The sequence below is a fragment of the Colletes gigas genome, unplaced genomic scaffold, assembly GCF_013123115.1.
Source record: "Colletes gigas isolate AHSC1104 unplaced genomic scaffold, ASM1312311v1 Colletes_gigas_Sc00004, whole genome shotgun sequence".
NCBI lineage: Eukaryota > Metazoa > Arthropoda > Insecta > Hymenoptera > Colletidae > Colletes > Colletes gigas.
The window spans coordinates 4,159,682-4,178,690 of NW_025106633.1; the positions used below are offsets into that span (position 1 = coordinate 4,159,682).

At 44.4% G+C, this 19,009-nt stretch overlaps 1 protein-coding gene across 3 annotated transcripts in view; it reads left to right on the plus strand.

Annotated features, from left to right (window-relative positions):
• The window catches only part of LOC122405363 (proteoglycan 4), a 67,617-nt gene that overhangs the window by 14,322 nt on the left and 34,286 nt on the right, over positions 1 to 19,009 (plus strand). For all 3 annotated transcript variants that reach the window (XM_043410045.1, XM_043410046.1, XM_043410048.1), the window contains exons 2-3: positions 1,050 to 1,143; positions 17,450 to 17,493. The gene's annotated coding sequence lies outside the window, so the exon portion shown is untranslated. The remainder of the gene's footprint in view (positions 1 to 1,049; positions 1,144 to 17,449; positions 17,494 to 19,009) is intronic.

Below are 19,009 nucleotides of genomic sequence, written 5' to 3' on the forward strand. Positions count from 1 at the left end.
AACGTATTATTAAGCCGTTACCGCCCCGCGCGAACCGTAAAACTCCCTCGTTCCGCGAGAACGCTCGAAACGCCACGCGTAGCAACCCCGCGGCGGAAGTGGAACGGGACCGGTCTTCAAATTTCTCCGGAGCACGTTTTATTTCCTTACCTTCATTTTGTTGTTCCACGACTCGAGAAGCTCCAGAAAACATGGATGGTCGAGAGAATTTCAAACCCTTTGCGTTCAAAATTTCCTTTCAACGAAGTATTCTTTGTCCTGCTTGGAAATGTTTGCTATTTAAATTATCGTTTATTTTTTTAATTTGTATCGTGGTACCTTGAATGGAACTTGGACAGCATATTAAACATAGTGTTTAACTACAGGTGGGTAATCTTTTAGGGCAGCGTATCTCACACTGGGGCCCGTGGATCCAGAACCGTGACAAGGCTGAGACAATATTTTCAATAGAATACAAATTTTGCAAACATTTTTAAACCATACGTTCTTTTCAAGAATCTGATTCTAAATAATATTTAAAAAGTCTGTCAAAAATTTTCCTTCAACGAAAAAGTCCGAACGTACGGCTGTCGAGCAGTGATAATTAGATATCAAAAGTACGACGAAGATTGCACGGAAATGAGTCAGATTGTCAGTGTTATAACATGCGAGAATTAGAATGAAAACGATTGTGTAACGTGAAATTAGAGTCAGCATGTTAAGTAAGTGCTACAGTAATTTAGCATGAGTCGCGTGCTGAAGTCTCAAGGGCGATGTATCGCTTGTAACTTATTGCTTCTTTGTCATACACAAAGCGATACTGCTCGAAACGTATTGTCCCATTCAGAAGCGTCATTGGTAACATTGTGGGACACAATTTTCGGGCCACGAGGGCTTGTAACGCGAGACTCGCTAGGTGTCACTCCCTCTCGGTGCATCCACCCCGCTTTCAAGTGAATCTGGTGGTCCTGGTGGCAATCACCTTCTCTTTATTTGTACTCTAACGATAGAGCTATTATAACAGGGATATAATATATTTCTAGGTACTAAAAATCATGTTTAAATTTCAGGTCTGAAAGGATTAACGCGACGTAAGCCCAGGTATCCTGAACTCTAATAACAGTGGCAGAGCGGGGAACAGGTCCATAAGCTCCGGGATTTTAGGTGAGTCTCTACCCATAACCACATTTTGTTTCAAATTATAAATTAAAAAATTGATTTCAGCCTGAAAGTGATCATTTTCGTTCAAAAGTTTGCGATTCCTCGTCGACTCTGTACACTATAAAATCTTGCGCATCCCCAGACATCGAGTTTCGTACGTATGCGCGACGCGTCACGGCGTCGTTGGCGCGTGCATGCACGCCCGCGGGTCATCGAGAGGAGGAGGGCGAGGGGGCAATGGTTCCCCCGTACAATACGAATGAATGGGCACGGCACGACATCCGGTCGGAAGAATGGATCGCGGGGAAGGAAGCGACCGTCTGGCGTGCGCGTGCTCGTTCGCCGGTCGCGTTGGCGCGCAGGCGCGAGCGCGGGCTATTTAAAGAGCGCGCCGCGTGCACACGGTACGCGAAAAGTGCAGCGGCGCAACGACCAACGGGGGCCTCGTAAAACTTTACGAGCATCTTAAGGCGGAATCGTTTGGCCGCGAGGAACGCCGCCGGGACGCTCGGCCGCGTCCCGTTCGCGGCGCGAGCCTCGGACGCCAGTAATGCGCGCGATAACGGCACGCAGAACGGTGTTTCGCGTGGCGCCATTAGCGTGGTCGTATCGACGCACTTCGTTTACGACATTTAACCCATCGCGGGTTGGGCCAACCGAAAAATAATTGCATTCCTTATCGCTGGCCGGCAATAAAATAATGCACGGTTAACCAGGGTTGCCTATTTTTCGAAATTGGATACAATATCGTTGAGGTATCTAATATATGACAAATTTAAGCTTATATTGCAACGAGGTTTCACTTTGTTTGGCTGTCGTAACGATTACAAGTGGAAAATGGAGAAAAAGAAAATGAGACGGGGGAGAATGGAAAATCGCTTGAGTGTCCTTGGCGAGCGGCAAAATCGTTTCTATTTTTTCTTTCCCTTTCTCACCCGGTCGTTCTTGCGTTCCACTGACGGGATAACGGCATTCCGGTTTCGCGGGCGCAATTAGGCGAAACGGAGCATAAACACTCGGAACGTCGATCGGTATCCTGGTGCGCCGAGCAGATTTATCGGAGTGATATTATGAAAGCTCCGCAGGCGAGGCGCGAGTTACCTCGAAGCTGGGCCGATTCTCGACTCAATTAACTTTTTAAATGAATCTATCGTTAAGTGGAAAGCGCTGGTCGGCTTTCACGGTTTCTTGGATTAATTGTGAAAGCCGCGTTTAATTGGCACCACTTTGACGCGCAGCCTTCGATTCGGAGTCGACGATTATATACCGACGATGCACCTTTCCAGCGACTGGGAATCTCGCGAAGCCGATAGGAAATGTTAATATCGTCGTATAGAATCTATTAACGCGCCTATGGCGGTTTAACAGCGCGAAAGATGCGAACGTGTCGAACTGGATAAATATCATTCTCATTTTCTTAGCTATTACTAAACGTAACAGGGGAGAAACATTGCTAAATTTGAGAACTCTTGCATTGTTCAATATTTTCGAGTACTCTGAAATAAACAATACTAAATTACTCTAAAAAGAGTTTATCAGAAGATGTCTAGATACTTCCATTTTAGAATGGACCAACGTATATTAGCGTACTTAGGCTTCGACTAATAAACAAAGCAGCCTAATATTAGGTACTTGCTTCCTTTCCAAGCCTAAGATGTTATAACGCTTCGTTTTCACAGAAGCGTTCCCCTTCTTAAGCAGAATCGGTTACATTCAAAATAAATCCAACATCCCACTCATCCATCACGCGAAGGGGGAAAAAAATTCTGGAACCCTCTTACATATTCCAGCTGGTGTGCTAACATCAATAGAAAATGTGCTCGGTACAGAACTTCTACTTATAGACAGAAATGCTAAGAAAAATATAGAACCATCTTCCGGAGATTACTAATTACAAGCTTCGTTGATTCCCGAAGGAGGTCCAATCTTTACAATCTGTGACGTAATTAATGTAAATTGGAGTCTATTCTTCGAACTACTGTAAAATTAAAAATTTTTTTTCAGTAAATTTTGGGTTAGTATCGAATTTCGCGTGGAGTGAGCCAATCAGTGGCGCGTTCGCGATCGCCGCGACCGTGGATTGGCTCACCCGTGACAGCGATCCCGTAGATCGCGTCGGTTTCTCGAGTGACGAAACCGCGGGGCGTTTGAGCGTCGTTCGCGATGCATCGAAGCGTAGAGCATATCCGATCTTTCGCAACGGAGCAACGCATCTGTTCTCGCGGCGAACGGGAATATGATTTATGGACGGCGCGCGAGATAGCGTGCAGCTTTAATTCGTTCCCGTGGCTCGTCGCGCTTCGGGAAGGCAGGAAGTCGCTGCTTTATCGGGTCGTCCCGTGAGTAATAGTCGTCTCTTTTTGCGTCTTAGGTGCATGCGTGAACGACTTCCCGCTTACCGTTTCGAGAAATTATACGGGACGATACCAGAAACTGGGACGAACGCTCAGCAAATGAATCTGACCTAGGAAAAAATTGCGTTGATCCATTCAATGGTAATTAACGGGATTCTTTAAAATTGGTATCTATCGAACACGAAAATCGCTCGTACGATATTTCAAAAAGGAGGAGAAAATCTTGTTGTGTAATTTCCAATTGCCCCAAAAAAAATAAAAGTTTGGCCTCGCGGAAAATTTCACAAGCCAGCAACGCGTGATTATATAAATTTTGCAACATTGAAGATTTCGGAACTTGCATTTGATTTATGTTCGAACCTGGTCAGGGGTGTTCGACAAAACTTTTTACAAATTCTGCCAGTTTTATTGCAAAGCAGTTCGTTACAGGATTCGATATCTCGATGATTTGGAACAGGAGTATCGCCAGCGTCGCGTTCATTATTCTCAGAATTTAATAGTTGAGGAAACATCGAGGACGTAACATGTCGGTGCACCCGAGAAAATTGTTTTCACTGCAATTAAGGCTGGGGTATGGTTAAATGTCGAAATTAGAATCAACTTCAACCTCCAACGAACATTGCTCTAAAATTTTCGGTCCGTTGTGATAAATAATTGGTAAAACCAATGTGTCGAACTTTGCTACATTTTTAATATTGATTCCACACTCGAGAAATACCATATTGGTATAACTGTTGCACATTCGACACTTATAGATTGTTCACCCCTATCGAGTAACTCCGCGTCTATACTTCGCTGAATTATTTCCAAGTACTCGAGTTAACATCGTGTACGTTTAATTTGGGCATCACGGCGATGACGGGCGCCAGAAAACCTCCACGTAAACGAAAATTCGCGTCGGGTTTAAATTTATCGGGTGCGTGCCGATGGCGTCCTTCGACGGTTGGGCTGGCGATGCGTCTCCATTAACATCCCCCTATACGTTCGCGGGGCTCCGGGTTGTTTTGTTTATGCCCGGCGCGGTGCACTTTAAACGGGACCATTCCCGAGACGCGGAGCGCCGTGCACCAGACGCCGAGGTTAAATTTAGAGGCGGCGCGTCTACTTTCGGACCACTCGGACGCCCTTCCAGAGAGGCTTAGCGCGCGCAGACTAAGCCCCGATGCACTTCCGCTCGAAATAACCCCCGGACGTGATTCCACAACGAACGAGATTAACGACCAATGGTGGCTGGCTGCGATAGCTTTGCATCGGTTCTGCCCTGGAACGCGGGATCGAGGGGCGCGTGCCTACTTCGGAGAACTTGGCGCACAGGAGACGGGATTGGATTAATCGTGGGACACGGGGTTCTGCTTTCCACTGAAAAGGGACCACCCAAGATGTCTCTGCCTTGGAATTTTATCGTTCCTAATGTCGTTGACCTTGAAATCTCGAAAAATATGAGCTTGAGGAAATTCTTTTGTTTGCCAGAGTATTTGTCCCTTAAAACCAGGCAGTTTTTTCCTTTAACGTTTTTTCCTATCGTGGGAAATAAACGAGATTTTGGGGTGCTTAAGTTGGGTGGTGCGCCCTGTTCAAGTCTCACGCTTTAGCAATTAATTGCTCGAACACGAAGCCTCGAACGCAATTTTGTTATTCTTCAGTTTCGTCTTATTTTGATGTGTAGAATCAACTCTTAAAATTTTGGAATTGAAATGGTCGTTGATTGAGTTTTCCAGCACTGTAGCTGAGTTGAGTCAATTGTGACCTACACGTGCTCTAACCGCGAGTAGAATGTACCGCCAAGTAGTTCAAAGAACCAGAGGTGAAAAACAGTGGAATATAAAGAGGCGAACAATGGAGAACAGAGCACCGCCGCGTTCTCGCGGTTTGTTCGAAGACTTTTCTCAGGGTCACAGTTTGACGCGGCTGATTCACAGTGTACCCACTGTTCCGACACTGAAAAGCTGCTTCGAATCAATTATCCAGACCGTGTAGTTAGTCTCGAAGCGTTAATTAGTGCTGATTAGCGTGGATAAAGTAACGAACTGCAGTCGATGGAACTCGTCGAAAGAGATTGAAAAATCTGACCGAAATTCTCAGATATTAATGTTGGAAATTTCTTCGACGACTTCACTTCACACTGTGCCTCCCTCTTTTATGCGACGTAATTTATCATTGGCCCCGCGAGAGAAACAAATGTGGTGCTCTTACGACCGAAATCGAAGTCCACGTTGATCCCACGGGTTCTAAAAAGATTGGAAGCTATATTGTTTCCTTTCGGGTAACCTCGACTTCAATGAAACGGTCCTCCGTGGCAGAAGCTCCCGGTAGAAAGGTCAATCAATCCGCAAGCTCGCCGACGTACGCTTCGATTCGATTTCACCGATCGTACGTCACGAGCCGTCGGTTGCAGTTGCTCGACGACTCCCTCTTCTTCTTAGGGTTAAAATGTCAGCGGCTCAAAGGTCACGTCGATCGACCGACATTCACCGGCGGCCATTGTCTCGCGCTGCTAATCAGAATCTCAACGCGACGGAAGCGCGGCTGTGGCCATTGCGATGCAAATTTTCTCCCGCCGTCTGTAAAATACACGCTCCTATTGTTCGATAAATTCTAAATAATCACTTACTAGAACCCGTTAATTAAGTCGTATAAATGAATAAATTACCGATCCTAGCCACCTGTGATCTAAATATAACATTTACATAATAGCGAAGAAAGTAGTATTCTAAATTCTTTTTTAAATATTGATCTACATTTTCGAAAATGAATTCTTCCATTGGGTACGATAGTGAATGCAGTATTACTTTTACTCTTTATTATTACACGTCTATGCGAGGAGAGATGAGAAAATTTATTTAGACCCATTTTCTTCCCTTTCACTGCATTAATGACTTCACTCGTATGATATTCAAACCGTAGTTTTTTGCACTCTTCGTTGGAGGTGAAATTATGCTCCGAGGCATATCTACATACGTCTAACTGACAAAAAGACTGTTTTAAGTCACGAACAGAATTAATGAAGGTTGCCCCCTTATATAGATTTCTATACCATCGTTTCATATTATTTAACATAATTACAGCTAACATTTACACAAACTAAATAGCGTATACTGTCTGTCAGAGCACAAAGAACAACCAAACAAAATTTCATCTGAATAAGACAAAAATAATAGAAGCTACAGAGAAATCACAAACACACTGATTTTGAATTTCATATCAACGATGACACCTAGGAAAGTAGAACCCCTTCACCTATTCGAGTTTAATCAGCTCCGGAAATAAAACCTTGTCCAGACCTCTCAACAAGAAATCCGACGATCCTCGTTTTATTGCAAGAAGAGTGCCAATACCACCCATCCAATACCGGGAAAGTTCAGCAATAACGATTGCCAGCTTTTCCTTATCGTCCATTAATCGGGTATGGAATCGTTCCACGTTCCGAACAGCCGTCGACGTTGATCGACCACTCTGTATGCACGCGATACAATTTTTCCAGCACGATGCAAATCGCCACGGATCGTCGTGCCTCGAAGCTCGCCCGCGATCTGGAACACCGGTCGCTGGAATTTCTAGTCTTGGCTCGGGTTGCCGGACGGTCTACAAGCCGGGGAACGAGCACTGACGTAGACTTTAACCTTGAGAAAATCGACGCGGTTAGAAAGTGTCCACGGAGGAGACGGTACGCACGATGACGAACGGGACGCGTGAAAGGACCACTGGAATCCGCGAAATTCTCCGGCGTCGTACTTTCCATGCACGACGATGCCACGAAAGTGGGTGTGCATCGCCGCGAATTAGCATGAGCGTGGGGTGCGAAGTGCCAACGACGTTCTCGCCGAGGAAAGCGGGGAAAAGCTATGTGGAGCAGAGGGCGGAAACTCCGACGGGTGGGGACGGACGCAAAAGGAAATACAGTATCGCGCGAAAGTCGTCGATCACGAAGACACCGACGAGACGTTGCCCTGAATCGGACAACTCATTTTCAAAATGTTTGGACAAGCGTTAATCACCTCATCAGTAGGACTTAATTGCTCACATTCTCTTGGAACATTTCTTTATCAAACCAAGGATTCGTTATTAAAATTGAAAATTTTTTCATAAACAATTCCTGTCATAAAGTCTTCAATGATTGAAAATGTTCTATGTACTGTGCACAGCTGGAAAGATGATTTTGTCGATAGTTTCCAAGAAAATGGAGTCGTCTCGTTGTCAGTGGTTGATGACTTTTGTGCGGAAACACGATGGGAGAGCCGGTGAAAGCAGTTTGTTTCCCAGCAGCCTCCGATAAGCCTTTTCATAAATGATTTCAGGGTAGATAAGGGACGGCACGCGAGCAAATAATCCGTTTCGCGGGACCGTGGTCTGATTGGCCGACCGCCACTGCCAATGCCGGCGCTCACGTTAAAGCGGGACCTTGCCTCTATCACAAAAGAAGCCACGGGACTTTCACTTGTTACGAGCGAATTCACGCGACCGTGCATTTTTCCCAGTAATTAAGCCGTACGCGCCTCGGCTCGAATTACTGCCGGTGATTAGCATCGGTTCTCTATCGCGGAGCAGCTCTTTGAAAGGAAGATGACGACGGTATCGACGCTGGGACCTAGATTCGGTTCGCGTGGATGGAAAACAGGCGAGCAGACACGACACTTTTAGTACGCTCGGTGCACCGAGATTGATTCGTTTCAAACCGTTTTCCCACCTTAATGATACGATCGAAGTAATTATCGCTTGTCGGCTTTTTAACGTCCATTGAGACGTTGCAAATGATAGGATTGAAAAAGTCGTGTGACGGTTGTGGGTTGGGCCTTAAGCCATTACTCCACTTTAAAAATGGATCCTTACTTGAAAGACGAGATTCTGAAAGTTGCAACAGATTCTTCGAGTCGAACCTTTAAGCCCATCTTTCGCCTATAATATTGAACCTTTAAAAATTGTTGATCGACTGAAAGTATCGTTAACCTGTGCGTCACTGGGGAATCGAAGTCCCATGCAACGTCCAATTTAGATTCGTAAAGATTTATTTGGACTCGACTTTCCTAGGGTCGGTAATTGAACGCAACTGGCGTCGAGAACGAGGGCTCTAATCGACCTCCGATCGAGGGGATTCGCCCGGTTAAGAAGAGAGAAAGAGAAAGAAGGATACGGAGGAACAATCAGGAACGTCGGTTTCCGAGGAAAGTTCGTAACGACGAAACGGAAGTTAGGAGAGCGTGGAGTCTTCGACACAGATTCCTGAACGGCGGACAACGAACGGTACTCCCCTTCGTGTTCGTTAACTTCTATTGGCGAATCTAGCGGCGAACAGTCGCGGCATTAATATTTATTTCGATGCCCGTGCGAGTCCGACAGATCGATTTAATTTCCAGCATTGTGTTCCTTTCGATGGAACGATTCCAGCATAGCCAAAACAAGCGTCGTGCAATTTATTTAACTTCTTTTACTCTGTTCGATACCATTTTTTTTTAATAAGATCGACACGTTTGTTTCCCATTATAGAAACTAAAGATATATCAAAAATTTTGTGCAGAATGTAAATATGGGGCATGTTTGTACTTTTTTCATCGTTTTTGCGAGCCAGACCCACCGCCAAAGCGGATCCCACACGTTAGGGTACACTTTGTGGAATCGTAAAGCGAACCGGATTTATTAATGAGTAGCAACCTGTTACGTTTCCCCTCTTCTGGCTCATTTACTCTCCTCTGCCGGTGCGCGAACCGATGTCGGTCTCTTTCTTTTTATTATTATACTGTTTCACACCTCGTTTCGCTCGTGCCGGAATAATGAAACGATATTTTAAAGCGAGGCGAGGAAAAAACAATTGCGACGTTCTATAATTGGCGTTCCATAAATTGCGTGCATAACTTCGGAGGCGAATTTAGTATGCAAATGAAACAAAAATAGATTACACAAGTATTCCACCTTATCTTACTTGGATTCCAATTTGCAACTGTTTTTCGCGTTTAGTATGACTCAGTATTGGTTTAAAAAAATCGCGTTAAAAGAATTTTACCATTAAATACCGCTAATTAATAACATTTTTTATAATCTCTGTTCGTCGGATTTGCCTTCAGAATTATGCTTGTACTTTATGGAACGCCCCGTACGAGTGTTGTGGTATCTTGTTCAGTGGACCGTGAGGCGATGAAACTTACGAAAGGCTGCAAATAGACCCATTATATAAATTACACAATCCTCGCTTACGTGTACCGCTTTTAAAAATATTACGTACTATTTTTTCGTTTCGCATGCACTATCATTTTTTTTCCATTGTTCGTTCAAACGCAATAATCTCTACAATTTTTTACGATTCATAACCTGGTCTATAAGATTGTCTGGTTAGTTTTCGAATTGTTATTAAACCCCCCAGCGTTTCCAATACAAGATAAATAACTGTTTGTCGTCGCGAATAAATTGCAATGGGTTAATTGTATTGGTTATTTATCCGGGAATGGTGAGTCCCGAGCAAGCAGGGTGGCGTAACGAATATCTGGGCCTGTGCTCGCTGTAAAGTTCCCGCTATAGCGATCTGAAAAGTGTTCGTTTGCTCCTAGAATGGGCACTGGCGAGCTCTCAGCCGGGAGGAACGTTTTATCGAAACGAATGGAGCGTTTCGCATGGTTTATGTACGTTCCTTTCAGAGTTATGCGTTTCTTCGGCAACCGATGGCAAACGTGCTGGCACGTAGCGGAACTTTGCCCCGTACGTGGTCCCCGACAATCGGAATCCCTGCCCCGAGTCTTTAGACACTGACCCGCGCGCCATCTGGCGTGCGCGCGCAAGTGTCGCGCTCTACCGGGCGCTCGTTTCGAAATGGCGGCGAAATTAAATGTTTCCTAAAAAATAGAAACTAAAAGAATTCTATTAAAACTGACAAATATCAATTATAAATGATATCGGTATGTATCAATCATTGTATGCAGTCACACATAAATGTTTTCAATTTTTCCGATAAGAATTTCATTAGTACGAATAGCAGGTACCTTGCACCTTTACCAAATACAGTAAATGCGTACGCCATAATGAAATAGAGCAGAACCTCGGTGCTTGTACGCGAGCCTCGTCCACTGCATTGAATTGCCAAGTGGAGGAAGTCATTAAGCAACAAGTGAAATTGAAAATGGAAGTCCTCCTTCGAAACGAAAGGATACATTGTCCGCACGTGGTTTCCACGTACTGGGTTAGATGCCTCGATAATCGCTCGAGTTTCGATGATTGCAAACATGCTTAGACCTCTTTCTCTCGATAACTTTTAACAGACGCTTCGAGTCACTTCTAACTCGATGGAATAGAAAAAATTTAAAATAAATTGAAAATTGATCTGTCAGGTAATAAAATTTGTGGAATCACGGAGTTACGATTTTCGTAGTATGAATGAACGCAATTCGAAACGATCACCCAGTAGACCGCGACCGTGTGCATGCACACAACGGACCGCGCAAAATGGCGCGCGTGTGAGGGGCACCGTGGGTCTGTGCAGGTGACTTTACGGTATATTGGTTCGCTCGAACGTCACACGCAGGAATGAGAATGGGTGAATGTGCCTCGACTACGATCTGAATATAAATCCGACAAGTTGTTGCGCGCGTTTCTTGCACAGTCGCGGAATTTGTCTTGTTCAATCCCGGCCGGTGAATCGACAACGGGAAACAATGGCGCGCGACGGAGTGCGGAAACGTCACGATACATAGAGGAAACGTTGGATTCGCGATCCGACGGCGCGTGTACGCGAACGAACGAGAAACGACAGAGGCATTGACCTCTTTGGCGACTCGCGCGAGTGACACTGCACGCGTGCGAACACGCAGCTCGCGCGAGCGCATTCCTCGAATCCTACGCAACTCTAGGTCAGTGATTTCCAAACTCCATCGAAACGGCTTAAAGTTCCATCGTTCCAACGCTGCAACGACCAGCAACTATACTTCCGCTATAAATAAATTATTCGCAGAAACATTATTTCTCAAAGTTTCCTGTACACCCTATATTAAATTTATCCCCGCGTCGCCATTTTATTATTCATACAGATCCACGCGGATTTGTTCGACCGTTACAAGGAGTAGCAACTGATATACATAAGTGTAGAAGGTTCAGTTACATAATTATTCATGTTATGTTCACAGTTCCTCTAATTATTATTCGATATTCATTAAACATGACTTCCTTGCTTTTTGCTTCAATTTTCCAAGGAGCACGCGTTCAATGCGTTTAGCGGTTTTTTCTCTTGATAACTACACGAAACTGAATTCAATAAATAATAGCGTAATTGGTCCTTTTTACCGGTTTAATTAATATTGGAGTATTTACTGAAACAGTCAGAATCTACAATTCACGCAACGATGGTGGAATTAACGCCATTGAGGACGAGTGCAGTCTCTGCTCAGTAAATTTCACGCGTGGAACTTGGAGCTGGTACCTCAGCCGCAAATACACGTCGCGTAATCATCGATAATTGCAAAGATAACGTGTTCTTGAAGCGAGTGAAGTCGAAGTTGTGAATTCTAGGGCACACGCTAACGATAAACGTAACGTCCTCGCGATTGGTTCGAAAATCGTGAAAGAAACTCCTCGATGATAAAAAACGATCGCCATTATGACGGGCAAAATGTAAACAAAAGATTGGATCCAAGAAGGAGGATTTGAAAAAATACTGTTTCCTTCAGAGTGAAAATTCTGGAGGCACAGTCGCGTCAGACGGGGTAAAATGTTTGGTAAAAGGCATTTCTTTTGTTTGTTGAGTAATTTATTTTACGTGGATTGCTTTCTGCAGAACGCTATCTGGCAGTTTCAGCATCACGAGTGATCGGGCCTTTGTGCAATGCACGGCTGAGTCGCCTTGAAAGTTCGAGCGGGAAAGGTTACGCGGACGTTTCATGCGCGGAAAGAATCGGGACGCCGTTAGTGTTGGTCAGGGATAACCTTTCGAATTCGCTGCTCGTTTCTTTCACCGTCTCTCTGAGACCGTTCACTATAAATTACGATCTATAATAACGTCCAATTTTTCCTGAGTCGAAGTTTGGGATCTTGTGATTCGAAACAGTCTCTAGAAGCCATTGAGTACCAGGGTTGGGACCAATCGTATATTTTATAGGCATTTGTTTCCTATCGATTAACTTTCGATATTTCGATATTGGAGTATTCAAGTATTCGAATATTTGAATATTTAAATCCACGAATATAATACATTTATTAAGAAGCGATGTGTCTGCGTAAAAATAGAGTAAACCAGTGGGCTAACGTGAAGCGAGACCGTGTCCAGCCACAGCGGCTTGGCGCGTTCAGAGTCGGCCATTTTTTAAAATCCCGGCGATGTATCACTTCCAGTCGCGTCGGTCCGCGGACAAAATTTGCTCCGATCGTAAATCAAACGTAATACTCGTAAACTAACGACATTAATATTCGTAAATAGACGTAAATTGTCGGCATTAATATTCCTGGATATCCGTGAAATGACGGCCGTTACAGCTTGTCACAAAACTCGAAACGTAAAAATTCTGATCGTGATTCCAACGTTGCACTCTCAAACTACAAATTTATTCCAAATAATTAACATTAACGTCTCTTAAATAATGTACGAAAACATCGTAAAATGAACGACAGAACTAAAGTTAAAGTCATCAATCGTCCCATAAATATCGAAAAAAATTTGATTCTATCGACTCGATTAGGTCAGCTTGTGACCGCTGGTCCTAGACTTTCTCCCGTCCAGAGTCACCTTCCCACGTTCCTCCGGTCAGCGATATCTTGATAAATCTGACTAATGTTCGCGCGGATGCAACCGGAAGAGATCCTTCGCGCCAGGTTTTTACTCTCTCCCCGTCGTCTAGCGTTCTCGAACGAAAGTTTCTATAAGCCGGGTATCGATCGACCCGGACGATCCTCCGTCGACCATCCGGAAAGACAAAAGAGCCGGGTGTCCGAAGTTCCGGCGCTAATTACCGCCGTGGCGCGATCCCTAGGAGCTTGGGAGCAGAATCAAGAGCGTGGAGGGAGGGTGGATGCACTATTTCGCGGATATTGGAATTAGTTGGCCGTTCGCGCAACGTAGAATCGAGAACGACCTCATTAGGGGGCCGTTTCTTCTAGCAGGTAATTAAACGCGCGAAGGAAAGGAAAAACCTCCGGCCTGGGTGCATCGGTCGCGAAGTAGGGCTTCGCATTAATTGTATCGCGCCTCGTTAGGTCGTCCCAGAACGGGTCGAGGTGTTTCAGGGCAGGTAACAACGACTATAATCCGCCGGAGGGAGCGGCGGGGACAGAAAAAAAAGGAGGAAACCGGGTCCGGAGACCTTGTGCTCATTGCCGCGGACGCGATGGATCGACTCCGGAACACAAGCATCACGTGCCGCCGCGGACCCGCCAAGAGAGAGTTTCGATGATCCTAGAAACGCAGACGCGCGTCGCTCGGGCCTAGTTTTTCGAACGAAACCGGGCTTTCGTTGCTCCCGTCTCGCCTGAAGAGGAATCTGGTAAAGTGGATCGAGCCTGGAACTAGGAATCGCTTTATATAGACGGACGAGAGTGCCCAACGCGATGGAGCGCGTCTACGATTATTGTTTCGCGGAAGTTTTCGATTCTTCCGTGAAAAATGGATCGAAAATGTGGGACAAAGTTTTCTCGTGGAAAGCTTCGTTCGAGAGAAAAAGTAGTATCAAGATCGCGGAGCGTGTGACGTTTTGGGGCACGCGCCCCGCCAAGTTTCGAAGCTGAAATTCTCGAAGAAGAAGTCTCGTAGAAGAAAAACTTACTCTACGGTTTCGATTTGATTTCACACGTAGAATACGGAACGCTGTGTAAAAACGTCAACCTTCGAGGTGTCGGATTTGGTTGCGTGACTTTGGTCGACTGACATAGTTTCCTCTCGATCGCTGATTCATCTTTAACCTTCTAATAAACATGTGTTGTAAATGTGGTATCGGTGTTCTATATATATTGTAAATTTTAACGAATTTTAATAATCTTTGATGCATCTTTGAGCGTTTGAGTTTTCGTAGTCCCGATTGTTTTCTCCCGACAACAATAGTAGATCAGCGAGAAGAGTTCGCCAGAAGGTAGATACGTACGAGCGACAGAAAGCGGTCCGGAGATGCTTCTAGAAACGGGTGACATAGTAACAGGATCCAGTTTTTTCGCAACTCTCGTGAAACCTGGTCGTTCATCGCAGGTCGCGGAACCGGCATTGCGAATCGCAAACTTCTTTCAGAATCGCAATCGTTTCCGGGATGGCCGTATACGCGGACGGTCGAGTTCCGGCTACGCAACTAGAGTCCACGAGACGCTCTCTACCAAAGACTTCTCGAACTTTTCCCTATTCAAATATTCAAACGCTTCGCCATTCGAACACTCGGGTACTTGAATCCACGATTACTCGTATAGTCGAGTGTTTCCATACATTATCATTCGAATATCCACTTGAGGAATAAAGTACTCGTACATACATATTGTAAATAACCAGTTCTATATGCCTCTATATTGATAAAATTATAATTCTAACAGAATCTTTGTCTGTCTGTCTGTTTGTGCATACGGATTAATTCAAAATCTACCGAACCGATTCCGACGAAACCACTTATGGATCACCTTATTTGGATAAATCATTGTCGATCTATCGTATCATCTTCCACCAATTAGAAATCCCCCGCGTTAGCGCGAAGACGGATTTAAAGATGGCTGTTGCGACTCCAGCGCCGCCAGCGTATCTGATCAACGATAAACTTCGCGGTGAAATTTCGAGTCGCTCGAACAACAGAGAAATTGCTTTGCCAACCTTCCGAGCGATATTCAGCTATTTTTACCAACGATTAAACGAGCTCCAGGCCAACCCGCTGGTTCCAATTACTCCGGTTGCCGCGGCGAAATTATAAACGGGGTTTTAAAACATTCAAGCACACTCTTAATCATCGTTTAATCGCGGACTCGCGCCACTCATGAATTATTGAACGCGGAATTTAGAAATTTATGTACCGCCAGCCCGTACAGCGGTTCCGAGTTTCGGATTTGTTTTCTTTTAATCGAGCACACGGATTCGCGAGACGCTTTCTTTGACGGCGCCGTTTCCCAAAATCTCTTTAACCACGGTTGGACGAATCACCTGACCCGTTCCATAACTTCTTTTTCAAACGTGCAAACTTTCAAAAACTATTGAGAATTAATTTTAGAGAAAAATATATCCCAGAAAACTTACGTTAATTACAGAAATGGCCGTAGATTCCTGGCCACGGTCGTTAATGACAGATAGTCCGTTCACCTGTCAGGTTCGAAAGAAAGTCGGAGAGGAGACGAGTCGATGGAAAGTAATAAAAATTCCTGTCATTATTTATGGACACTTCCGCGAGCGGGTTGCTCGATCGCTCCGATCCACGGCGCGATCGATAACTCGGAAACGCAACGGGGGATCCGTGGATCGCGGGGCAATAATACGTGGAAAGTGCACTCGTTTCGTTCGAGTTCACTCGAAACCCAGCTCTTATGACGTTTCGTCGCGCAATGCTAGCGAGATCTATCGCGGCTATCGTCCGTTTCCTGTCCAACTATTCGCGGAAAACTTCGACGCCGTTCCGTATCGCGTCACGGCGAAATTTTCGCGACCTGGAAGGCCTGGACTCGTCATCGTTCGCGAACACATTGTTGGGCAAGTTGTCGCGAAACTTCGCTATAATTACGGAACGATATCGCTTTAATATTCTCGAGTTCCTATTTCAAGAGTCTCGGAATAATTCGATTCAGAAAAATTGCGTTTATTAAATTTTCTAAAAGAAACAAATGGAGAACAAATAATTCTGGAGAAACAAATAACGACGGAAATAGTTTCTTCGTCATCGGTGGTAGGCGAGCGAGAGCCCACTTGCGAGATACAAGAAGAAGAATAGCCGTAGCAGCTAGATAAATGGCGACGTATCTTGTGCTTCGGTTCTGAGCACCGTTGCTGGTATCGAATAGCTGGCGGTCGTTGTTTGCGCGAGATAAACGAAAATAGAAGAAGCATTGTGCGATTATCGAGCGCAGCAATAATTAATTCCGCGCAATCGGTCGCGATTTTTGCCCCTGGACTCTGCGTCGACCGACGACAGCGCCACCGCGCTCGAAACTTATAATGGCGGCCGTCGAACTTTCAGCTGATTCGATCGAGTACGATATCAAACAGTTTATTAAAATCGCGTTGTTGAAACACAATGCATTCTTTATCGAGGTTACCCTGCATGCTTTCTAGAGCAAAAGGATGTAGAAATTTTCCCAATTACGATAAAAGAGTTATCGAGATAGTCGTCGTGCGTAATGCATATATGTATGCTGCGCGTTGAAGACTAAATTTATTAATATTACGAAGGTCTCGTTCTTTCTTTTGGCAATACGTGTCTAACAAACCACGCGAAACTTTCGGAAAGAGAAAAATTTTCTTCGCGCGAAGGAATATTAGCGTCGAAGAACAAAGTTGAACGAATGCTTTTATTTTGGAGGACACACCCCGTACTACGGAGCCCCGATATTTTTATTGCAGTTAGGGAACTGGACGGAGGAGCACGGAGAGATAGCTAGAGTTCCACTTAAGAGTTCCAGGTTTAAAGAACACTCGAGGCATCCGGGATGCACACGGTCTGAGAAACGTTTCTTTCTGCGATTGGACCCAGACACGCGGCTGTTTCGAAGCCATGGGAAAGGGGATAAAAATCTATTGTGCGCATCGAGCGTCTCATTGTACCGTCGTGTCTGCGCTTTGTTTCGCGGCTGTGCTCTTCTCATCTTTATTTTTCACCAATGGGACGTGCTTAGGGGGGGCCAGAACAACTTTTTCTGCGGTTAGGCACGGTTGCCAGCGTGCTGCAGACATTTTTTATTGCTTCGATTCCCCATCGAGCGTATCATTAATTTATAATACAACGAATAATAAAATAACAGTAAATTTGTATCACATTGTTTTACGCTAAAGCGTTCAATATGGTTATTATAATTCAAGGCAATTTTTTTTTTCTGTTTAGAGCTTGCTGACCCCCAGGAGGACAACACTAATCCATTACAACTTGTGAGTAAATTTGATAGAATGATTTGACGAAACAATGTTTTTGGAGACACGTTTTCAGATATCCATAGTTTGTAAAGGCCATCAGCGACCAAGTTTCCAAGATCCACGGGTGGAAATAAATGTGTCGATGTGGCACGCGTTTCACAATTTTTACGACTCTCTACACGAAAGTTTCTTTATTCGCAACGGTCCGTATTCCTCGAGGTGATGCTTCAAAAGCTCGTCGGTGAAAGAACCGCTTTCCAAATACGCCGAATAGGCGAACGAGCTCTCGCGCGTTTAGGAGGATCCGGCGAGGAGGGATGAGCGAAATCTAGATCATAGATCTCCAAATTATGGGTCGTTTTAAATATTAATATCGACTTTCCTAAATACGAATTTCATTTGAAGGTAGTAAATCTCCCTCTGTCTTCTAAAATATGTATTAGGAGGAAGTGTGTCGCGAAAAATTACCATTTTCGAAAGCGGGTCTCGAAAGTTCGTGTTTTGAGAGTCAGAATTTGTAATATTTGTGAAATTTCTGAAATTCTACTTTATTCGGTCGACTATTATTCCGATAAAATTTTGTTCGACACTGTCAGTGAAATCTGCAGACGTTGTTGTCACTGACGATGAGTAATTCAATCTTTCTTGAGTACGAACATCGACGAGGACTTTGTACGTGTCGATAAGACGACGCTCGATTTAGAAATAAAGACATCCGAATGAAATCGAATCGAAGCACACGGTCGTTAGAGCGAGATATTGTTTACTACGTTTACTGTATAACTTTTCAGTAGGGAAACGAGAATTTATTAAATTGAATAAGTGAAATGTTTAAGACGACAAAAGAAAATGTTTTTCCACGGTTGTGAAACTTCGATAAATGTATTAGTATGAAAAGAAATGTTTGAGTTATCTCATTTTATTACATTAAACATTTTCGTTTACGCCCCTCGTAAATTCTAAGATACCCCCTTCCATTTTAGGGGTCGTGCTCCCCATTTTGGATAATACTGGTTCAGAGTTTATGAGGTCGACAGAATTCCCCAATGACCAAACTTTCCCCTACCTAATGTGCGTTCAACAATAAGACACATTGAAAAGATTTCAAGCCCTCCCGACCCTTTCTTAACTTGACGAGCTGATAAGCAGTTATGTCTCTAGGGTCAGGAGAGGTTGAGGGTCTCTACCAATGCTTCATCTTCATAAAACTTAAGCTGCATCTCAGATATACACACTTTAAAAAAATATAAAAAGAATTCATCATAAAATTAGCCACCAAAAATGTAGATAATAGGCACAGAACGTAAAGATGACGCAGGTTTGTAGAGTTAAGAAAAGTCAGCTGATATCTGATGCAAAACTACTGAAAAAAATCAAATTCCTCGCGTTCCTCGTCCAGGGTTAATTGCCCCCCGATCAATAATTCATTACCCGTTGCTCGTTGGGGAGATGAATATCGTTTTCCTGTTTATCTTCGCCGGAGATCTGCTTTCGTTTCTCGTTCCGATGTTTCTTCCTCTCGAGTTTTTGT